General features: G+C 30.2%; 1 long non-coding RNA gene across 1 annotated transcript; it reads right to left on the bottom strand.

Moving 5' to 3' along the window:
* Positions 1–238: 238 nt before the first annotated feature.
* Positions 239–1,285, bottom strand: LOC135962828 (uncharacterized). Its single transcript, XR_010576697.1, has 3 exons — positions 748–1,285; positions 519–674; positions 239–457 (listed from the first exon to the last, which is right to left on the bottom strand). It is a non-coding gene; the product is annotated as an uncharacterized LOC135962828 (long non-coding RNA).
* Positions 1,286–23,481: the final 22,196 nt, after the last annotated feature.

Genomic DNA, 23,481 nt, shown 5'->3' with positions numbered 1-23,481 from the left:
TCCAAAAATTTTCAGCGGCGGCGGCTCAGCTGGTTTGCGCCGATGTTTTTATCGGCTTAAAAAAAAAATCAGCTGCGCCGAATTAAAGCATAAAAAACGTAAATACAAACGTCATTCTCGGAGAAGAAAAATAAATAAGCTTAAACAAAACGTAAAAAACAATGTTTTATTCATTTAACAATTAATAAATAAAAATAAACATAAAATTAAAGAGATCGTAGAACTTTTGATTGGCACAGTCTGGATTTTAATAGGAAAATTACTTAATATTTAGTATTGGCTCTACCAAATGGTTGTTATCGTGCACAAATAGTTGTCTCTTTACGGTAAAGGGATTTAGTCGGCTTCTCTTGGCGGTTATACATGCCCCAGCTACAGAAAATGCTTCCTCTGATGATGCGGAAGTGGCAGGAATCCCAAAACAAAAATTAGCCAATTTGGATAAGTTGGGATAATACTTAAAACAAAAGATATCTTATCAAAAATTGAACTGTTAAAGGTTTTAAAATAATACTAACCTCTTCATTTTTTTTCCACCATTCTAAACATTCCAAATCTTCCTGTGGTGCATCAAAGTATGTTTTTATTTCCCGTGAGATGTTGGAATGGCTTGTTGTTTGCGTGCTGGTTGATGCCACAAAATCTAACATTTCCTTTCGAAGTTGGGATATCTTCTGTAATTGAAAGTGTTTGAATACATGAAGATTATAGAAACTTACATATGAATTTATATGTTTTTTTACTCACCGGTTTTTTTTTTTGAAGGTCCGGGTTGTTCAACAATATGCTCAACGGGAGCTGGGGGATTGTCATTTAATATTTTTAATAATTCTTTATAAATTAAATCTTCTTTTGTGATATAGAGGCCTTCGGTGTACTCAACATCTAAAACTTGGTTTAAATCCATTTGGCTGTTCTTTGGAATTTTTTTTAACCAATTGTCCAAAATTGGCCAGTTACGTTGGCACGGATCCAGCAACGCGGCGACAACATGAATTTTTTTTATTTTAAAACGTTTGTTAAAGTTTTCTTTCGTAAAGTTGTATAACGAAATCATTATTCCAAATTCAGCCACGCTTTCATTATTTTCGAGCTGGCTTAAAATATTTTCGTAAAAAAATATTGCACTGCAAATTGTTGGATAACTTCGGCCTTGTAAATATGTGGTGGCTTTTTCAAAAATTGCCAAGAATTCCATAAACCCCTTAATAAGCTTCTTCTCCATTTCATTAAATATAAAAGCTTCCTTACCCGCTTTAATTAAGGCAATATTTATAGCATTGAAATTTTTAGAGAAACTTCGGAACATGTAAAGAAGAGTATTCCAACGGGTATCGTTGGAATTTTTTAAGGTGGTGGATCCTTCCTCTTGTAGCTTTTCAATTGACAATCCAAACTCCTCCTCTAATTGCAATGACTCCGCAATTTCATTGCTTTGTAGAAGCATATCAATTAAACTATCGTCCTTTAGTCTTTTTGAATTGAAGCCAACTCCTCTGTGGCATATGATAATTTTTTATACACTTCTTTAAGTTTTTTCACTGTTTGTTTAATTGCTTCAAATTCGTAGTGGTCAAGAATGTCGTGGACCAAGAATTGATGTAGAGAGTGCGCCATGCACTCGTATCGCAATATGTTAGATATTTTTAAACCCGATATTATATTGGATCCTCCATCGCTTACTGCATGAATGATCCTATCATTTATTTTAAATTTACTTAATGTTGATGTTACTGTATCGGCAATACGTGAGCCGGTATGGGGGTGGGAAAAACATTCTGTTGTTAGTGAAGCTGAAACCATTTCAAAATTTTTGCAATAATGAACCTTTATGTTTATGTATGCATTTTTTTTGTAATTGTCTGTCCACAAATCTAACACTATCGAAATTTGTTTTGGAGCATCATTCAAAATAGTTTTAACTATGCCTAAGTAGACTTCATATACATCCTGCAACGCTGTAGTGGCTATAGTTCGGCTTCTGGGAAATTCCAGTTCTGGCTTTAAATGAGATATATATTTTTGAAACCCTTTCCTTTCAACTATGTTGAATGCCTGCAGATCCGAACAACACATTTCTGCGATTCTTCTAGCATTGGCAAATTTTTCATCCTCTTTTTTTTTATTCTTACTTGAAGATGATCCTGAAAGAGCTTCAGTGGTTTTTTTTAAACTAATTTCTGAATTCTTTGTTTTTAATTCAATTTCGTGTACGCTTCTTAGGTGCGTAATGTGGTTGGAAGTTGAGGTGGATACGGCGAAACTATATATAGCATTCATTTTTATCAAAAACGTAAAAATGACTATAAAAATGAACTTACCCTTTTAAAGTTGTATGCTCCATTTCGAAACATAATTTGCAGAAACGGTATTTTTCAAAAATTGACTTCCCGCGGAGGGTCAAAGTGCCAAAATAGTCCCAGACTATTGACACTGTTCCTCTTCTCTCGCTGAGAACAATTTTGGCCACTTCCTTCGCAGCTTTGTTGCGCCGTAGAATTTGTTGGTATTCACAGACTTGATGATCGGCATAATTTTGAATAAGGGGGATATCATCATCAGAGCTGCCCTCCAAGACTTCATCCTCAGTTCGGAAAGATTGGGCACCGAGTATTTCAGCCTCATTAATTGTTTCGGAACTGGCTAGTTCCGTATTTTGTCTCTTGTCGTTTTTTAATTTAAAATAACTATTTATTTTTCGACTCATTATTAATTTTATTTAAATTTTCACTTTTCACAACGTTGAATTTGAATTTTAAACTTTTAATAAAAAATCTATAACCGATTCTATATAACCGATTGCTTTTAATAATCAGTATTCGGATTTATATAATAATGTAACCGGCAAACAGTGTTGTATTTTGGGACGATTATTGTAAAAAAGTTACATTCATAAAACTATGTATATTTAAGTTTTTTTTTAAAATCGGCTCGAAATTAAGCCGCCGCTCAGCCGAGTAAATCGGCGGCGGCGTGGCTTGTTGGAAAAAATCAGCTAGCCGCCAGTCGCGCCGTTACGGCTTGCATATACAAAATATTTATTGTTTACATAAATAAGTAAAGCCCTCACTATTCAATTATCTACACTTTATTAAGTTTAAATACTTATTTGTTTAATTTTTCATTTTGGTTTTTCGACATTTGTTAATACCAATCGTTGTTTTTGTAGAACTGACACCACCTTGTATGAATTCGCCTTGATTTGACATATACAAATAAAAAAATAATATAAAAAGTGCGGAAAAACTTTAGCGTTTGATAAATATTGTCAATGGATGCAAATATGAATAAAAGTTAAGTGATAGGTTATGAAACATATGAATATACAAATTATAATACTAAAAATTTACTTATTTACTGCGGGTTTTGTTAGTCAGCTTTTTTTGTTAGTAAATGAAATCTTGCTAAATGCCAGAAAACAGCAGTATAAACGGTATAGATTTTGACAAAGATTTCAATTCAAATCCACTAGAATTCGCGTCGTTTTAAATGCACTATAAGAGATTTTAACTTGATCGAATAATTCGATTACACGTTTAAAATTAATCAAATTATTCGAATAATTTAAATTTTTTAAAAAAGTAACGAATGATGTACATAGGTTTTTTAATATTTTATTGTTAAAGTTAACAATTCAAGTATTGATTCATTAGAAATGTGCTGATCAGATTCCCTCCCGAACAATCTACAAAACAATTGACTAAATAGCAAACTCTTTAGTTTCCGTTTTGGAGCTATGCTTTAAAAAAAATTTAACTAGTTGCACATGATCCTGAATTAAGTTACACTATAAACGTACCACCTATTATGAACTTTTTTATGTCGTTCATTAATTCATTTAAAATGAGTAACTAATTCTTTAGTAAACTTTTTCTAGATTATTTATAATTATTTATCTATCTGAATCTTTTCGTCTATTTCAACGAAATCATTACAAATGTCATCCTCAATATCACTTTCGACGACCGTTTCAAAATCAAATTCGCCATCATTTTCAACACCACTAAGTTAATATTTTGATTATTAATTGCAATTCTGATAATATTTCGCCAGCATATATTCATGTTTAGACGCTAAAATTTCGGTTTCGATATCAATTATAAAATCATTCAGCCTTTTTTTACTATATGTATAAGAAATATTTTTTTCCGTATCTTTTATTTTAATTGGTTCAAATTCTAAATTAAACATTTTGAAAGACTTCGTTTTAGAATTGTAACTTCTTGCAGTAATATTTATATGTATATTTATAGAAGTAGCTATCCGACCACTAATCTATCTACAGTGATCGACCACTCATCTACAGTTTATCTTTAGTTATTTGTTGAATTTCAGAAACAATACAATTTTACTTAGTTAAATTTGGAATTATGAAAAATTTTAAGCAATTTAATAAATTTAAATAAATATTTATTCGTTTTATTCGATTATTCTACATAAAATTATTCGAATTATTCGTTATTCGAAAATGGTAATTTTTAAATAGTTCGAATCATTATTCGTAAGAAATTATTCAATTAATCGAACGATCATTACTCGAATGAATGTACCCTAATATCTACATACATACATGCATTGCATTAATTTTAAAAAATGTAGTTTAAAGCAGATATGTGGCAGGTAGGCCAGTCCTTCATCCGATTTTGCTGAAAATTTGTATTTTCTTTATGCAAATGCAAAAGGGTAATTGTGTACCAAATTTTATATCTCTACGAAAGCTCCTTTTTACTTTTGTCCATTCGTTATATGGTGATAAAGCATCGTCATGACTGTGCATCGGTTGCATAATATTCACTGTGTGGCCCAGGCCACATGTAAAGTAAAATATATGAAAACAATTACACGAATTTTGGTAAATTTTATAATGCAAGTTTTTTTTTAGATTTCCCAAGATTCAGGAAAGCTCTAGATATCGTGGGAATTATTATACATTTTTTTGTCAATATTAGGGATTGTATATCGATCGATCGACAGACAGACAGAAAAACCGGTAAAGAGAAAACTTCGTGTTCTTCGCGAATCGTAACATTATAACTACGTTCAATGAGAAACCAGCCCAATTGGAATATTTTTGAAAATAATTCAATAATTTTCCATTCGTGTTCTTGTTATTGAACTCTAAATTTGTTTTTTATGCGTTTGCCTGCCTCTAATGGTGCGCTTTAGCTTATCGTCTTTGATTTACAGGGTTGGTTGTTGGTTGTCGTTGTCCTTTGATCAAAAATATGTTAAACTTTTCTTTATGATGTTGTTGGTTTTTTTTTGTATTTTGTTGTGTGTATCTGTGTGTGTGTGTGGATTTAAATTTATTTGCTTGGTATGGTGTATGTTTATAATTACTATCTGGAGGGTTATTTTTTAATATTGATTTCCATATTGATTTGTAACACATTGAAGACTTGCACAGACTCTGCACAGTGGAGGAAATGAAAAAAAGCTGTAACTTCTAAACTCTAATACGATTTTAATAAATTTTGCCATAACTGTAGTATGTAATATAATATTCCATGGCTATAGAGGAGATGCATAAGAGTTAAATTTTTGAATTTGAACTATAAACACCAAGCCTCAAGCGCCCAAAGTGGGGTATTTCGAAAAAAATTTAAAAATTATACCAAAATTTTTGTTCTCGATCCAACTTGAAAGAAATTTATACATTTGGAAACTAAATAATATAATAAATTTTTTTTAGGTCAAAAACTGAAATTTAAATTTTGCGAATATTTTGTGTAGGTAGATTCTACGTCGTACAAATTGGTTTTTTGTTTTTTTTTTTATAATATTTGAGTTAAAATTTTTAAATGAGCAAAAAGGTACCTTTTGTTCTGCGGCTCTTCATATATAAAAATCTTTCTTTAACTTTTCATATACCCGAGATACAACAATTTGGGGCCTTGAGGCTCCACATCCTCTTAGTGTTAAAAGTACAAATTCAAGACTTAAACTCAGCCTAACCTCCTCTATAGTCATGGGTTTATCAAAATCGGACTATCCTTTTAGAAGTTACCGATTTATTTCCACTTATTTTATTTCCCACTGTGCGCTGTTTATCATTTTCTAGACACATTATCCTGCTGTTTCTAATACCAATTTTTCAAACATTGTTTTTCACTAAACAGCTCTGGCAAGCATCCCTGATGCAAGACTATGTAATTTCTTCTTTCAGTTATGTTTCCTTTAACCCTTTTTTTACACATTTTCGCATTAAAAAATTGTATTGATACTGTACTGATTAGTTGTATTGGCATTAGAATGATGTAGTACGAATGCCTCTATAAAGAGAAAAGAGGTTGCAAATGGGTAAGTTGGTTGTTTGTTGTAAATATATATTGAACCCCTCTTGGCGCGTGTCACACTCACGATTTAACATTTTGTGCAAAAAAAAAAAAATGAAAATGAAAAAAGAAATTAACTATATGATAAAAAGAAGTACAGTTTATCACGTCTTAACATTTGTTATAAATTCGTTAAAGAATTTGTATTTTAGCGTTTTTTCTCTATTTTTTAAAAGTTAACGTTTTATCCCCTTCCATAGGGTAATGGAAGGGAAAAAATTATTTCTTTCATATTTCCGAATTACCCGAAAATGTGAAAACGAAATACATATGTATGTATACATATTATGGCTATGTAAACATAAATTTAATTACATATTTAAATAAACTCGTTCTTGTATTGTAAATGTACGATCTTTAAATTATCTAGATGATCGGATACAGTTCAAAATAAATATAATTTCATTGATTTATCAGTCCGTTTAGGGTATTGAAGAACTTCCACTTGATGCATTTGACCAATTCAGTGTCAATTTCCATGACTATTAAATGTAGCAGGACGCCACACGAAAAAAAACACTCACAAATAAAATGTTCCACAATTCTAAAATTCATAAAAGAAATGTTAGAAATGTTATGAAAGTTTAGTTACTCTCATCTGACATTTTCAATACTCCAATTTCAAAACTTTTAGTTTAGCCTAAATGTGAACAATTTTTTAAACGCTTAAATTTAATGATGTTTGAAAGATGAATATAAAATAACATTTTGTATTATTTAAAATTTAAAAAAGGGCCCATTTTGGAAAAAAGTTTGAATTTACAAAAAAAAAATAATCAAAAATTATATGCCTTGAGCAGTGTTGCCAATTCTTGGTGAACAAAAAGGGCTAAATACTTAGAAAAATTTAAAGACATACATACATAAATGGAGAACTAGAGGAATTTTGAAGAATGTATGAAAGGTTCGAACAATTTGTATGTGCTTAAATTGTTTACTGGTTCAACATTTTTAGTTATAACATTCCTGCCAATTTTTTTGAACTGATTTTACCAATTTTCAACAGCAAAAATTGCAGATCATTAGAGTAAATATAAAAATGGCTAAACGAAAATAAAAAATGGCTAAAGGCTAAATTAATTTTTTTGTGGCTAAACAAGATTGAAAACTTCTAAATTGGCAACACTGGTCTTGAGTTAAAAAATATTTATTTTTACAGATATCGCACAAATAATGCCTATTGATTTTTATTATCCCGGAAAGTTGTGGTATCTTACTATTTTTGGGGTCGGGGTAACCATTTTTGATATTTATTTTTACATAAAACTCACGCTAGAGGGCGCTGTACAGTGGTGTAGAATAAAAGAGGGAAATAAATCTGTAACTTCTAAACGGTTGGTCCGATTTTAATGAAATTTGACATGCGAAAAGAGGAAGTATTGTTGAAAGTTCAGAATTAGGACCTCATGGGCCCACCAAGTGCGCGGGCAGGGGTTCCCAAAGTAGGACACCTCGGTATGTTAAATATTTAATACAATACTATTTATTCGTTTGCTCTCTGATTTAAAAGAAAAATACATGTATAGAATCTCCTCGTCGAGCACCAAAATTAAATTTACAACATCTTTACCCACCCTACTCCAGTTTTTTGATAACAGCGGGTCCAAATATTTTCAGATTTTCGCTATGTTTCTTTTATTGGACTAAGAACAAATGTATATGTCAAATAAAAACAGAATTGTTTAAAAATCATTACTGAGTCCAAAGTTATATGAAAAATAAAAAAGGTAACTTTTCGCTAGTTTTTTGGGAAAAAAGTACTTTTTATCTTTTTAATTTATCTAAAAAAATTCTTAGAAGATGTATAAAAAATATATACTTTTTGAAAAGCTAATTTCACACCAAATATCATAAATTTTTTATGTAAAATTCAACTTTAGGGCAAAAATTCTCAAATCGCATATTCGATATCAAAATATAGTAACCGATTTTAGATGGCCCAATATGTTTTTAATTATTCTGTAAAGGGTTTCGATAACCCAGACCCTGGTATGGATATTATAGCCAAAAAACTAAAAGATCACATTTTTTGGGATTTTTAAAGACTTTTTTGGGGAATTGAGGGATTCCTGATTACATATTTCAAAATTTATTGCCTACCTAACATGGAATGAATGGAACAAGGAAGTTTTGCTGCTAAATGCAATTTTAAGTTACATACAAATTTAGAAAATAACATGCATCCATACAATCTCTATATTGCTTACCATAACCATGACTGTCGGACTCAATGGTTATCTCGATTTTTTATAATTTTTGTAACGAACGAGTTTTGCATCTCACCTACTCATTATATTTTATTAATTATACCCTACAACTTCGTGAAAAGGGTATATAGTATATGTTTGTCATTCCGTTTGTAATTTCCACAGTATAATTTTCCGACCCTATAAAGTATATATATTCTGGATTCTTATAGATAGCGGAGTCGATTAAGCCATGTCCGTCTGTCTGTCTGTTAAAATCAATTTTCTGAATACCCCAGATATATTCGGGATCCAGACATGCTTTCGAGAAGTTTCCTATTTAAAATCAGCAAAATCGGTCCACAATTGGCTGAGATATGAGGAAAAACCAGGACAACCTCGATTTTTTTACCTATTTGCAACGACGTATATAAGACTATAGTATGTTCGACCTACAATTTGTCAAAATCGGAAAAAATATTTTTAAACTCGAATTTTTTTTTCACCAAAAAAAATTTAAAAAACCCAAAATTTTTTTGTGAAATTTAAAAAAACAATTCGAAAAAATTTTTTTTACAAAAAATGAAAGAAAAGAACTTGGAAAAAAAAAATTTTTACCTAAAAATATTTAAAATTTATATTTTGAAGTATAATTTGGTGAAGGGTACATACGATTTGGCACAGCCGAATATAGCTCTCTTAATTGTTTTGTACTCTACTTCATTGTTAACAAATAAATTATTCGAAATTATTCTGGTTTAAAATAAATTATTTTCGGTAAATTATTTGAATAATTTTTTTTTTCGATATTCGTTCGATTTATGTAGGAAATTTAAAAAAATTAATCGATCGCTCGAATAATAAAAAAAAAATAAACTTTTATTCCAACAAATTTAAACCCGATTAATTGACAGCCCGAATATTTACATCAGGTAGAAAGTATAAAAAAGTGGGTAATCTCTTTTGAGAATTTTGTTTATGGGGGATTTCATATCAAGTGATCCAACTTTTAAAATCGATGTCTTCCGATCGGGTTTATGCACAAAGGTTAGTCCTAGTAATACAGAAACAATTTTTCAACAAGATCGGTCAAGAACTCTGAGTTAGGTGGAGTCAAAATTTGAAATTTTGGCCAAACAGGTTTTTTTCTCATCCATATAACTTTTTACCTATTGTTCTTAGCAAAATGTGTCCCAAATAGTTTAGATAGCTACTTCTTCGAAATTTTTCGAAAAAAAATAAATAGAAAATGTTTGAAATTTTTTTTCCAAAATCATTTTTTTTTTGTTAGATTTGAATATTGTTGTTAGTTCACATTATTTTTGCGTATTGGTAAATAAGGAAACGGCAATATACATATATGAATGTGTAAAACTTGCAGCAGACCCGAGTTGAAAAGCACGTTTCGGGGCAAATTACATTTAGGGATGTTTATGTCGAAATTTTTTTTGGGAAGCTAGAATAATTAAAACATTTCTCTAAAATATTAAAATCGATTGATTTTTATGTGGAACCAAGTCACGCATCCAGCACATGACAAACATCACACATGTAGTTAGGTACGAGTACCCTGTGTTGGTTGTGTAAATGGGGTGGAGAACCTTATAGAAATTAAAACGGTTGCTCTTCAATACTCGTACGCCAACCACATTTTTTTTTTATTATTTTCTCAGTCTAATAACTTTTTTATTTTGTAAATGTGTAATTGCGAATTTTCGCATTTTTTCCTTTTTCCATTTTCCTTTTTTGCATTGCTAAGCCAGCCATATGTGGCGCAACCGTAAAAAATTGAAAATGTTGCGTTCTGTCAATTTAATTAATCAAATTTTTTATCTCTTTGTTTTTTTATTTAATGTGTTTTTTTTGTTGTTTTTGTTTACTTTTCCTAAAAAAATCCTCCCTGTGTACGCACGCACGTACATACATACATCCATACATCCATATGTACATATTTCCATTATGTTGTATGCACTTGTATATTTTTTATATTTTTTAGCTCTCGTTCACCCTTAACAATTTTTTTTTTATTATTTTTATGCCCACCATCAAAAAAGATGGGCGGTATATTGATTTTTTCATTCCGTTTGTAACATATCCTCATCAGATTCTAAGATGATATAGCTATGTCCCTCTGTCTGTCTGTTGAAAACACGATAAGGCCCAAACGAAAGGAAATTGTCCATAAATACTCTCTGTTCATAAGGTTTGCTTGGTATTGGAAATGGGCAATATCGGTCCATGATTTTAACTAGACCGGAGCAATCAGTTTGAGCAATCATAAATATATTGATTATGGGCAAATTCTGATAAAATTTTACACAAATTAGTTATATAAATAAACATGTTTTATATGAACCAAAATCTTTCTACAAACTTTGAAGATATTTCGATCAAATTTGGCACATGATGTTTTTCCGACCCATGGACGAAGCCCCCATACAAATGTTCTCCCGAAATAGGACTTTATCGGTCATAGAAGTTTAATTTATATAGGTATCTTCACAAATTTCGCTCCAGATAAGTTTTATATATACGGAACTCATGTCCGCTAATTTTACGATGATCGGTCCATAATTAGTCGTAGCTCCCATATAAAGCCCACTATACATATGGAATTAAACGGAAATAAATTTCATATAGACATAAATCACAAGACTTAATTTCATAGCAATCGGTTATACAAGGTCCACTTTCAAAAATCAATAAATTATTCGTATTTTAAAAGTAAAATGTTCCTTTTCATTTACTCAGTTTAGGGTATCATATGGTCGGGCTTGACCGGCCATACTTTCTTACTTGTTTTATGTTGGGTTGGTTTTATTTGGGTTTTAGAAACTTGTACCCACACGGTTTTCCTTACAGTGGTAGTTCTAAGTGCAGATTTCTTTTTTGGCTGGAATTATTCCATAATTTAATAACATTGAATCTATTCAAGGAAACTTTTTAATATTCTTTAAATTTTCAATTTTTTCAGATAATTTCAAAATCAGTTTTGTAATTTGCACTTTATAAAGTACTATCTGGTACATAGACCTATAAGTTTGTGGGATTTCCCACTCGCGAACGTGCTACTGAAAGCTGTCCATGTGAAAATCATGGATTTTCTAGAGTTAGTCAACAAACTTGAAAATAGTGACCTTGAAATTTATCAATTGTCATTGCAAATGCTAAGCAAATAGAAAACTGCAATCGGCAATCATCGCAATACTTGACAGCAATACGTCATCTGGCCCTTTATACTTCCCAGTTATAAAGGTAGCCTCGATTAGATTGTTCATTAATTTCCTTAACCCTCTAATGCCAATTTTTAAAAAAGTGGCTAAAAACGTTGGTAATATTTTTTTTATGGTAAATTTGGGCATCTGATTTCTAAAACAAAATTTAAAAGTTTGTACAATCAATGGTTTACCTTCCAGGTGGGAAAAACTAAATGTGTGCCTTTAGCGATTGAAACATAGTCGGATTTTAGTTAGTATAGTCTGTCAATTTTTATTGAAAACAACTTTTCTAATTGTTCATCACTCAAATCAGATAATTTGAAACGTTTGTTAACCCGACCAGCCATTTCTTAAATTTTTTTATAAAAATTGGAAATCAAAACAAAACAACATTTTGCTATATCAGGGAAAAACTGAGGCATCAAAACTAGCCTGCAATGCCAAAGAGTGCCTGAAGGCTCTCATCAATAAATCACGTCTCTAAAGAGTAGCTCACCTTTTTTTTACATAAATCTTGACTCCTATATATACAATATAAGTATACTTTTTAAGAAAAAAAAAAAAATGATTGCAATCGGGAAACTTTAAAACACTGTAATCAATGTTTGATAACACAACATGGACTTCCCATATTTTTTGGTTGTTAATGCACTTAGTTTGTAAAAAGTTCAGTAATTAAGAAAGAAGAGAGCTTTTAAGAGGTTGCAGGGTTTATTAAAATATTTAAGTACGTTTTTTAGAAACTGTTACAAGAGTTATTGAATTGAAAAATCAATTATATTTTCTTAGTGGTTTAGCATCCTATAAATTACAAATACGCAAACAATCATGCAATATATTGATATATATAGATATGAAGGTTTGCAAAGGTATACAAATTTTAACATTGAATATTTAGTACAGAAATGGTCGGATAATGCCCAATACACGAGGTCCTAAATACCTATGGAGAAGAATACTTGCAGGAGTTGTGAAGAGCGTTATCCTCTATGCCGCTCCAATATGGGCGGGTTCTACCAAGTTTAAGACCTATAGAAGGAAAATAAATTCGGTTTATAGATTAGACGCACTTCGTGTGTGTTGTGCCTTTCGAACGGTACACAGTGGGGGATCTGAAAAAAAGGGGAAATAAATTTGTAACTTCTAAACGAATAGCCCGATTTTAATAAAATTTCCCATGGCTATAGAGGAGGTGTTGATAAGTTTTAGTTTTGAATTTGGGCTTATAAAACCATAGGGGGGCCAAGCCACAATGCCCCAAAGTGGGGCACCTCGGGTATATCAAAAATTAAAAATGATGCCAAATTTGTGCTTGCGATCTGACTTGAAAGATTTATATATATACTAGACGAGATCTACAAAAAACATTGCTTTAGCCATATACCATCTCTTATAGTTTACGATTTATTCGCATTTGAAAAGTAAAATTTTATTTTATTTACCCACCTTGGTCTGGTTTTTTGCTAATAACGGATCCAATTCTTCCCGATTTTCTTGAAATATAATTTTTGGAATTAACCAGACATGTATTAATAACAGTGAGAAAGAATTATTTAAAAACCTCTACTGAGTCAAAAGTTATGTGCATTTAAACTTAAAAAAAATAAAAAGTTTTTTCGCCATTTTTTTTTTCGAAAAAAGTGCTTACATTCATTTTAAATTATACAGAAAAAAAGAAAAAGATAAATAGTGTATTTATATTTTTCTAAAAGACAACACTTCGGGAAATATTATAATAGCAAAATAATATCAAAATTCGTATTATTGCTTGGTCCAGAGCCTTCCGAAGTAGACCTATTTTTTATATAAATTTCAAATTTATACAACATTTTCTCAAATCGCATATCTGATTTCAAAAAATGAAGAACTGTTTTGTATGTCCCAATATGTTCTTCAATATTGTGCAAAGGGATTTCATAGCAATGTTTTTTGTAGATCTCGTCTAGTAGATTCCATATACATATATATAAATTGGAAAGCAAACAAAAATTTGGCATCATTTTTAATTTTTGATATACCCGAGCTGCCCCACTTTGGCGCATTGTGGCTCGGCCCTCCATGGTGTTATAAGCCCAAATTCAAAACTAAAACTTACCAACACCTCCTCTGTAGCCATGGGAAATTTTATTAAAATCGGGCTATTCGTTTAGAAGTTACAGCTTTATTTCCAGCTTTCGTTATTGTCGGCATGATGCCCGTGGACCTGTAAGCCAGAGAGGCGGAACGTGTATATGCTTCAATAGGTGTTGCAGATGTTACAACTACGAGGAACACAGCAAGAGGAACGAGCATTTCTGAATGGCAGACGAGGTGGACAACATCTACCAAAGGTAGGTGGACCCATAGACTGATCCCAAATATATGGATAAAGAGGAAACATGGTGATTTAAACTACTATCTAAAACAATTTGTAAGTGAACATGGCTGCTTCAAATCGTATCTACATAAATTTAGACATGATGTCGACGCGTATTGCCCAGTATGTGGTGACGATGTAAAGGAAGACCCCGACCATGTATTTTTCAATTGCCCGAGATTTAGTGCTGTGAGAGTAAATGTGGAACAAGCAACAGGGAGCGGTCTACGTGTGGAGAATTTTATTCCAGTAATATTATCTTCAGCGTATAATTGGGAATGTGTAGCGAACAGGAAGGAATACGAAGAAGAATGTAAAACAGTAGTTAAGATGGCGTAAATAGTTCCGAACCTCCTAATGTGAAGGAGGATGTAGGAATGAAATTTAAAACGATTGGGGAGCGACTGCTAATGAATTGAAATATTAACGTAGTTCCAGAATGGTGTTAATGCAGATCGTGGGACCACTAGTTGATAGTGCGCTATCACTACGTCCAAAAAAAAATATATGTATGTATTTTGCATATTTTTTTACAATTTCCAATGCTTTCGCTATTTTCCTTTTGCTTTCACATTTCTTCCTTTTTTTACAGAATTTGTGTGTGGGTTGTTTTTTGTGAGGGTGAAGTGGTGACATTGCCACCGTCTGACGGTGGCAGTGGTGAAATTATATAGTAAAAAAATATGCACACAAATTCAAAATAATAAAAAAATGAGAGGGTGACTTTACAAATTAAGCGTTCTTTTACAATTTTGAGTTTTAAGGGTTTTTTTTTGGTTGTTAAGATTTTTTAATTTAAGAATAAAAAACAAAAAATGTATGTACTGTACTTAAATATATGTGTGTATACTTAACTGTCGTTTTAATAACACTATCCAGGGTAGCGTAATTCTAAATTAAAAAAAAACTAGGGGTTGTTTTTTATGTATTATGATTTGTTTTTTTCTTCGTTTTGAATAAAAAGTTATCAATATTTTGTTATATTTCCTTCCTTCATAAATATTTGTGTATTAGGTATAGACTTAAAAGACATTGCTAAACGGGTTGTAATTTTATAGCAGGGAAAATAGATTTTAAAATAAATGAAAACCAAGCAATAAAACAGCTAAAGAAAGCGGTAAAAGGAGTAAAACAAAACCACCAGTTTTTGTTATTAATTGTCTATTTTTTGAACCGATCCATTTAAATGTTTGTTTATAGATAGACTCCGAATTGTACGGGGTTTCCGCAGATTATTTAGCATTTCGTTTAGTTTAAGTATTGTGTTTGATTGAATAATGTCTTCAGTTCCCCACCAGCGATTGAAAATAAAGATATTAGCATACAAATTTCGTAATATTGAGCATACATATATGGTGGGTATATTTACAAACGTTTTTTTAGAAAATTTTTGTAGAAAAAAAAATAATAAACCATAATACAATAGATAGTACACCATCACAAAAATCAGACTTTCAAGACCAAAAATAGTGACTTTATTGACAAAGTTAAACAGCCCTAAATACAACATCGGTTTCATTTAAAACGCAAAAAGACCTAACTACTTCCTTTTCTATACAACATTGACAAATTTGACATATAAAATTTAATTTTTATATACAATCTTTGTATTTCGTGAAATTTATGTAAAAGAAATACCTTGCATTTCCTAGAGGAAATGTAACTGATCGTAAGCCTATAGAAATGAAAGACACGTGTAAATCAAAGTTTTAAGAAAAAAGAAATGGCAACATCACAGGATATAAAAAAAGCTGCATGATTTAAAAAAGCTTCAACACTTCAGTTGAATAATTATTATCTTTTTACAATATTTAAGAAAAAATTGTACAGTAATAATGTTTTATTCGATATTAAAATGCATTAATCACGTCCTTTATTATCAAATATAAATTTACAGAATTTCCTAATAAACGTGAATTTTTAAAAAAGACATTAAGACATTATATTTAATAATATTTTAATGGAGATAGGACTTTTGGCTTTAGAAAAAATAAAGCATAACTGTTAAAATGTTACACATATACACAAAATTAGTATAGAAATGAATTCGTCGGAGCGTTTTTTTTTTTGTATTGTTGAAATTCGCATTGAAAACCTCAATATTTTTAATTTTATCCCTTTACCTTTAACGAAATGTCTGGCATTAATATCGAAAAAAAATCCAGAACTATTCACAGGACGAGCTGTAATCGAGTTTTCCAACCTCTGGACAGAAAAAGATTAAAATGAGTTTCATTTATAAAATTTGACGTAGGCGTAGCTAAGGAGTACTCGAGTTTATGTTACTAAATGCTCCAGGGGCAGCGATATGGGAGCTCAATTTTTTTGCCTGTTTCACATCCAATTTCAATCCGATTTATCTCATATAATTTAAATTTCAAGATTTTGCCATAAATTGGTCCGCATTTTAAAAAATATATGGCATACCTTTGGAGCGAATGGACTCGAATAAGACAATTAAAACAAATAATATGCAAAAGATTTTTGAGCAATAACAATTATGGATCCAAAAATAAACGATTTTCAATATAACAAGTAAGAGAGCTATATTTGGCTGTGCCCAACCTTATATACCCTTCACCAAAGTATACCTTAATATAAATACAGTAATATTGACTTACCTGCACAATCAACTTTGCACGATATTTTGTGCAGGTAAGTTAAAAATGCAGTTAACCTCAATGCACTTACCTGCTCATTGATGCTGGTAAGTGCATTTACAGTTTACTGCCCAAAAAAGCAGCTAACGGCAAATAATTTACACGAAGCTTTGTGATTTTTCCGTCTAAAAATGACGTCAAATTGATATTTTAGCTACTTTTAAAACTATTAAGAAGTGTACAACATATTTTTCATTCAAAATCTTATTTTTCTTATTTGTTTTGATTTAATTTTGTATTAGGCAGCTAAATTAAATTTTTTTCATGAAAACCAGTTATAACTTCCAAAAGTATTATGCACTTATCTTAAATGTGCAGGTATGAACAATGCACTTAAATTAACGAATTTATATGGAGTTTGGTAAATAAATATACAAAACACAAGTTTTGTGCACTTATATGCAAAATGAAAGGCAGGTAAGTCAAAACTACTGTACTAAATACAATAAATGAATAATCTCATAGCAGATGTAATGGCAATACACCCGCTTAAACATCTTCACTAGTCAAACCTACAGTGAATAATGACTAAACAAAAAAATGTGGGCCTTTTCGGAAATACGTAAATGCACTGCATTTGATGCGCATCTGTGATTAGGTTGCGATGCTTATGCAAATCAGCTGATGCTGTTTCTCTTTTGCTGTTTAGAACTCAAGACATTTGCTGTGTTGCCAACTGATGCATTTACGTGTATTGAAAAAAAAAACAACAAACAAATGTATTTACGTACATTGTCTTTACTCATGCAAAACACTTCATATGCCAACAAAATGAAGAAAATCATAAAACCGGACAATCATACTGAGCCATAACCGCCAAAAAGACGTAAGCGCCATCACTATCAATTTTCGTTTTTTGATAGTTCTCGATCATTCGATTCATCTCACAAAATACCATCGCTGTATTATGTACCGTTATGATTTTACAGCAAAAACAATTTAGACGTATGTACAATTTATTGTTTTTTCTACATATTTTGTGAGCATGAAGTGGCGCTTACGTCTTTATTAGTTTTAACAAATTAATTAATATTAGTCTTTTAAGGTTAAAAACGTTAATTTAAATTCTGGAACGCGAATATAATTTGAACAAAACAAACAAATTTAAACATTAAGTTGTGTTTTTAATAAAATTGGAAGGGTATAACTGCCAGCGAAAAGGACGTAAGCGACATAAATACCCTTTATCTTGGAAATATATGAAATAATATAAATGCTAAATATAGTTAAGAAGTAACAGTGCATACATACTCAATTTCACGGTAATACTTAGACTTCAACCAAGGATATTTAAAAAAAACCTTCCCCTGTAAAATTTGGTTTTTGACGCTTACGTCTTTTTTGCTGTTATGACTCGATACTATGTATTTACACTACGACTGCTCAGTGAAAACTAACCAAATGAACAAAAAAAGTCTTGCATAATTGTATGTTTAAAAAATAACAACAACAAAAATAACAAGAGAGCTGTGCCGAATCTTATATACCCTTCACCAAATTATACTTAAAATTATTTTTTTAAAATATTTTTTTAAACAAAATAAATTTTTTTTAAATTGTTTTTAAAATTTTTTTTTCCAAATTGTTTTTTAATTTTTTTAATTTAAAAAAAAATTTCTAAAAAGAATTTATGACAAAAAAAATTTTTTGATGTAATAAAAATTCGGGTTAACATTTTTTCCCGATTTTGACCCATTGTAGGTCCAACTTACTATAGCCTTATATACATCGTTGCAATGGACTTTGAAATATCTATCATTAGATATCCATATTGTCTATATTAATGACTTAGTTATCCAGATAAAGATCAAAAATAGGCCAAAAATCGAGGTTTTCCCGGATTTTCTTATATCTCAGCCATTTATGGGCCGATTTTGTCGATAGCAACCGATCCGGATTGATGTATGAATCATGTATTTAAGTTATTTGGGGGCTACGGAAAGTTGATTTCAAATTATGCATGCGTTTGTATTATGCTAGCATTTTCGATCGGATCGGAGCTGGCGATTAAATTAATCGTCCGCGATTTCGTATTCCGATCGCGTAAGTTTAGTACAACGGGAGAAACTGTTTGTTGACGGCGACTCTTCCATATGAGTCGTCTACGATGCCCCCAAAAGAATCGTGTATGACTCTTTTATTTCTACTTCAAACGAGCCTTGAATAATCGTGTAAGACTCTTTAAGTCCTACATTAAAAAGAGTCTTGAAACAATTGCCAAAATAACCTTTAATTGAACGTAATAAAATAATCAAAAAAAAAATATTTAACATATTTTAAATATTTACAAATTTGTCGAAAATGATTAAATCGAACTCTCAATTAATGAGCTATGCTAATATGTCGCAGACAATTTGATTAAGATTGTTGTCGTGATTTTTGTTAACAAATAAAGCTTTAAAAATATTGACATCTTTTATTTAGCTTTGGACATCCCTGGTTTACATGTACATTAGAGTGACAGCCGATTTTTTTTTCAGATTTCAAAGAGTGCCGGGTGGAATATTGTGACACTAGGCCTAAATGTTAAGTGCTGAAAATTTGAGCCAAATCGGGCAACGATTTCTGGACGCGCATCGAGGTCAAAGTTCAGATATATGCAAAATTTTACTGTTAATATGGAATAAATAGGTGAAACTCGTTAACTTTCTGCATTGTTTTCTAGAAATATGTAGATTTATTTATATTAATAAATATTACATTAAAAAAAAATTTTTGCAAATTAACCCTGTATCTCCTTTGGTTCAAAATGACCCAAAAACTGTATTATAGCAAAAATTAGAGAAAAATGCAAATTTTTCAGTTTTTGAAAAAATTTTGCTACTAAATAAATACTTTTGCAATTGAATGCAAAAGAACCGAAATATGTACGTAATTATCGTTGTAATGAGATATAAATGACAAAATTTTATTAAAAAATTTTAAAGTTATTACAAATTCGCCAGACTATTAACGTGTTTCAGGCCACTTGAACAAAAAATTTAAAATATTTCGAGAAAAATTAAAATAAAAGCTCATTTTTACTTAAAATATGTTCATATTTACTTGTATATGAGTTTTTGTCTTCGTAGGATACCGTTAACCTATTCGCAGGTATGGCCAAAAAAAATATTTTTTTTCAACGGCTGTTTCAAATCTCCATTTTCAAATTTTTAAAAATTTTGTTAAACAAATTTCAGATTATCACATTGGGGATTATTGAGATCAAAATAGGAAATAAAAATATTAAACAATTATGTCAATACCTCTTACAGTTTTTCCGTACCTTCGATTTAAATTTTGCGATTTTCAAGAAAAACTAATTTTTTGTCCATATTTAGGCGAATGAACCCAATTTCCTTACTGTTATAAATTTTAAATAAAACTTATTCATAGTATTATAATCCTGGTAATTTTAAATATGGTCTGAAAGTTCTACTAAAATCGGAAAACGTTAACCTTTAAATCGTGAAGGTCAAAGGTAAAATTTTTCAATATTTGGAATTTCTAATGAAAAGATAGCGAAATGTTATATATTTTTGGGCCGATTTTAATGCAACTTAAGGAAAAATAGCTAAATTCAAGTGGCCTGAAACACGTTAATGGTCTGGCGAATTTGTAATAACTTTAAAATTTTTTAATAAAATTTTGTCATTTATATCTCATTACAACGATAATTACGTACATATTTCGATTATTTTGCATTCAATTGCAAAAGTATTTATTTAGTAGCAAAATTTTGTCAAAAACTGAAAAATTAGCATTTTTCTCTAATTTTGGCGATAATACAGTTTTTGGGTCATTTTGAACCAAAGGAGATACAGGGTTAATTTCCAAAATTTTTTTTTTAGTGTAATATTCATTAATATAAATAAATCTACATATTTTTAGAAAACAATGCAGAAAGTTAACGAGTTTCACCTATTTATTCCATATTAACAGTAAAATTTTGCATATATCTGAACTTTGACCTCGATGCGCGTCCAGAAATCGTTGCCCGATTTGGCTAAAATTTTCAGCACTTAACATTTAGGCCTAGTGTCACAATATTCCACCCGGTACTCTTCAGCATTTTAACAAACATTTTTTTCCATACAACTGATTGTCACTCTAATGTACATATATATGTATTTCATTCAAAACTATATTTGCTGAATTCACAAAACCCCCTGAATCATTGTATCGAGTGTATTATTGAAAAAAATTGAGAGTTGAGACTACTTGTTATACATTTTTACAATATAGAATGGGTGTTCACAAACTAATAAACAAAAAGTATATTTAATATGTGAATTCAGCAAATAATTGATTTAAAAAAATAAAAAAATATCGAAGAGGTCTCCTCATCTAAAACATTTTTTTCATTCAATTATATCACGCTGATAGCAAATATGACAAACATTTTAAAGATATTTGCACTTTTATAAGACCTTTTCAAAAGCCATATTTGTATTAGCAGTTTTACTTAAAGAGAGAGGAGTTTAACTAAAAGGAGTAGTAACTACAGATACTAGACAGACAACTTTTAAAAAATATTTTGTATTAAAATTAGTTAAAAATTGAACTATTATAATATTCGGCAAATATCTGCAACAAAATCTCCAAGTTCTTTAAGTAAATCTGTTAAAAACAAGACTTTTAGTGAAAACATAAAAGTGTAAAAATATCGAAAATCTAAACATTTTAAAATAGTTGCAAAGTTGTTATAAGCGTGATAAAATTAGGAGGAACTCTTTTCGACTGTTTAATGTTTAGAATTATAAAATAAAACTGGTTAACGGTATTCTACGAAGCCAAAAACTTATATACAAGAAAATATGGATATACTTTAAGTAAAAATGAGCTGTTGTGTTAATATTTCTCAAAATATGTTAATTTTGTTCCTACATTTTTTAACAACATTTTAAACCAATTTCTGTTTCTTATGTCTCATAAGAACGACAATTACGTACACATTTCTTTTAAATTAAATTGCAAAAGAAATTTTTTAATTTAATGGCAAAATTTTTACAAAAACAGAAAAAATTGCATTTTGCCCTTGGGCTTGCGTTTACCAACCGATTTACCTAAAATTTTTTCAAGATGCTTTTTTTACCAATGTTTACAAAACTGGGGGGTGGGACTGGCCAAAATCCAACTTTTGTTTACTAAATACTAGCTGACCCGACATACGTTGTCCTGTCCAAGCCAGGGTTTACAATTGCTACTATATTAGCCGTCAATTGCAGTAAATATACATTTTTATCATCTGCATTCTAAAAATATAGTTACTATTATAATTTTGTATAACTCTGTTAATATAAATTGCTATTACTATACAAATTACAATGTTAGTTTGCAATTTCTAGTAGCAGATACAACCAGTTGTCGTCAACTCGTTATTGTAGCACAACAACCAAAATATATCTTCGTGCTATAGTAGCATACACACTTTTTTGCCGAACTAATATTGCGCGTCAGCATTCGTTTTTGTTTTGTTGTGCTAGCAATTTTCTCTGGCAGCAATTTACATTTCTTTGGTTGCTCTGCTATGGTTGCATTGATATTTCTAGTTTGTTGCTATTTGGATGCTGCTAGTTATTTTATTGTCAAGTATGTAATACGAAATAACGATTATTCATTAGTGTAAATATTTTTGAATATAATTGAGATATTGACTTGAATTTTTTTTGTAAGACCAAAAATTAACATATCTAAACTAAAAAAATGTTCGGATAAAATGTGGATCAAATTGTTCCTAATATGTATTTGCAATCCTATCAAAATGTTGATACAAATTTTAGTTTTAGAAACTCAATAAATATGTAATCTATATAAATAAAAATCAATTGTCGTTCGTTGGATTTAGAAAATTTTTTTTAAAATGTTGGTCATAGTCCAACTTAGGTTTTTACGGAATGAAAAATTGGCCACGCCCACTTTTTTTGATTTATCTAAAATCGGAAAACGGCTACACCGATTTGGCTAATTTTTTGTTTAAATGTTCGTAGTTGTCCAATTTAAGTTTTTCTGAAGGAAAAATTGACCACGCCCACCTTTACGTCCACGGAAAATGGCTATTTGGCTAATTTGTTTTTAAATGTTCGTAGTAAAATTCGTAAGAAAAATTAACCACGTCCACTTTTTTTCGATATATCTAAAATCGCAGAACGCCTGGACCGATTTGGCTATTTTTTTTTAAATGTTCGCAATAGTCCATAAAAGTTTTTTCCGCCCAATAATACCCTCACTAATACGCCCACTTATCAAATGCTTTTTTTATAAAACTCACAATATATAAATTCGCTAATAACTTGGCCAATAAGCGTTTAATCAAGAAAAATATATCGATCTGCGATCACTCATATTTCTGACCAAAAATCTATTTTTTATATAAAAACTCAAAATATCAAAATTCGCTAATAACTTGGCCAATAAGCGTTTAATTTAGTTAGACAACTAAATTATCACTAATATACAAAAGATTTCAGAGTAATATCGATTATACATCCAAAAATAAACGATTTTCAATTTAAGAATTCAAAAAATAGTAAATTTTTGCTGTTTTTTGGACGAAAAGGTGAATTAACTCATTTTTTATTAAAAAAAACTTTCTTTAAGAACATATCAATTTTATGTTTTTCTGTGAGTAATAAAATCTTTATTTATTAACAAATCTCAATGAAAATTTCAACGGAAAAAACTTTTATGGACTATTGCGAACATTAAAAAAAATAGGTAAATTTTTCTTACGAATTTTACATACGT

Source organism: Calliphora vicina, chromosome X (assembly GCF_958450345.1).
Source record: "Calliphora vicina chromosome X, idCalVici1.1, whole genome shotgun sequence".
Classification (NCBI taxonomy): domain Eukaryota; kingdom Metazoa; phylum Arthropoda; class Insecta; order Diptera; family Calliphoridae; genus Calliphora; species Calliphora vicina.
The sequence above is the reverse complement of the archived record's forward strand: the minus strand, read 5'-3'. Positions and strand labels throughout refer to the sequence as shown.